Below are 2,039 nucleotides of genomic sequence, written 5' to 3' on the forward strand. Positions count from 1 at the left end.
GCTTTCTTGCTTCCATCATATCTGAAGAAAAATTGGCATCCAATCTAATTGAGACTCTTATATGTAACTCATTGCTTTTCTCTTGCAGCTTTCAGAGCCCTCTCCTTGTCCTTTGCATTTGATTGTGTAATCAGTATACTATGGGCTGTATTTTTTCTTCATGTTTGTCCTATTTGGTATTCTCTGAGCTTCTTGGATGTGCATATTCACATCTTTTGCCTAGGTTGGGAAATTCATTGTCATTATTTGAGTATCCCTTCTACCTCTTTCTCTCTTTCTTCTCCTTCTGGGGCTCCCATAATGCATATATTGGCGCACTTGATGGTGTCCCATGGCTGTCTTTGACTAGTTTTACTTTTTTTTCACAGTTAATTTCAAAAAATGTTTTATTGGCATAAAACTGAGAATGTTGTAAATAAACTGGCACCGGATATTTTACTTAAATGCATATTACAATATTGGGGTCAAAAGCTATTTTATCCCTCTTTGCTATGTCCCCCCTGCCTGCTTTCCTGGGTGTTGGGGGAGCTCACTGACAACAGTCACAAATCCAGCAACCTGATGGAATAGCACAAGAACCACACAAAAAGTATGATAACCTCTGTCACACACATCACAGAACATCATTTCTTCTTCATGGTGGGGTTGTCCACATATAATGCATGTTTTACATTCCATACATTGCCATGGGTAAGTCTTAATCATAGAAACAAGCTCATGGTCATATCCAGGCAAGAAGAATGGCCACTATTATCACATTGGGAGCAGTGTATAAGTGATTCAGGCTTTCCTTTTTTGTTGGACTCCTTACCCTTTAGACAAATTCCACATATAGCATTTGGAATGAACTTTGGCTTGTACCCAGAACTGATTTGGCTAGCACAGAATGTTTGGAGCCATCTTTCCTTGGAGTAACAGCTTTGTCTTTTGGTTTCTGTCTTCTCTGAAAAGAATCCTTCTGGTTGTCAGGAGGGCTTTCACCTTCAGAGACATTGCCAGAGGAGCTGTCTGCAGTGCCTTTATTTTATCATCTCTCATCACCATGACCATCTTTGGCATCATCAGAATCACCATTACTATCTAGAGCAGGGAGCTCAGGATCCAGAGGGGGCTCATATGGGGCTGTGTTCAATGGCAAATATCACAGTTCATCTGGTGAATACCTTTTGTAATATTCCTGGAATTGTCCAGGGATGAGAACCACTGGGTAAGAACTAACCTTTGTTCACTCTGTAGGTAACTCTGTGCTTTCCTTGAGGCACCTGGATAACATGTGTTTGTAAGTCAAAATAAGCTCTTTCTTCCATATGTTCCCAGTTTAAATTGCTGTCAAACCCAGCTGCTTTTTTGGCAGCTTTCTTAATGTACTCAGGCACTTTGTTGGCTTCAACCTTTTGAGTATTCTGTTTTTGCATTTGAGAATATTCTTTATAATGATCTGTAATTTGTTGATGTTCTTTTTCTTGTAGAATAACAGAATATTCAGCATGTTTGACTAGATACTCTTGAATCATTAAATCAATTACTTCATCACTGCACAATGCTCTTAGACCTAGAGTGCATTGAGTTTCTGTAATGACATTTAACGCTCTAAGGTAGAGCTTTTCCTTGTGAGACAAATCTTGTCGCTTTAAATCTAGGTATTTCCATTTAAAGGAGGTCACACCCAAATATTTACTGACTTGTTCTTGAAGCATGTAGTATTCTCCTGTTTCATCAGGTGGCCATTTTTACTCTATCAGATTTTCAGCTGGATAGTAGCTAAAGCCAAGATCTTGACTTGAAGTTTCACAAACCCTAGAGCTATCTCCTGAGCCCTTTCACCCCCTTTTGGATGATTGGGTCCCATCATTTGAATTCTCATTGTCATCCTTCGGGGACTGCACTTTAGGGATGGCCGCGTCACCATTGCCCAGCCGCTGGGAGAGCACCATTGGCCACCATTGGGAGAGCACCACTGCCGCCATTAGCCGGACACCTAATCCCCACCCCCTGCACCACCATCACCGCCACCACGTCCTCCTGGCCTCAGCCATCGC

The 2,039-nt window shown here is 41.4% G+C and overlaps 1 pseudogene; it reads right to left on the reverse strand.

Moving 5' to 3' along the window:
* Nucleotides 1–439: 439 nt before the first annotated feature.
* LOC119522171 lies at nt 440–1,712 on the reverse strand (annotated as a pseudogene).
* Nucleotides 1,713–2,039: the final 327 nt, after the last annotated feature.

This window comes from Choloepus didactylus, chromosome X (assembly GCF_015220235.1).
Source record: "Choloepus didactylus isolate mChoDid1 chromosome X, mChoDid1.pri, whole genome shotgun sequence".
Lineage (NCBI taxonomy): Eukaryota > Metazoa > Chordata > Mammalia > Pilosa > Megalonychidae > Choloepus > Choloepus didactylus.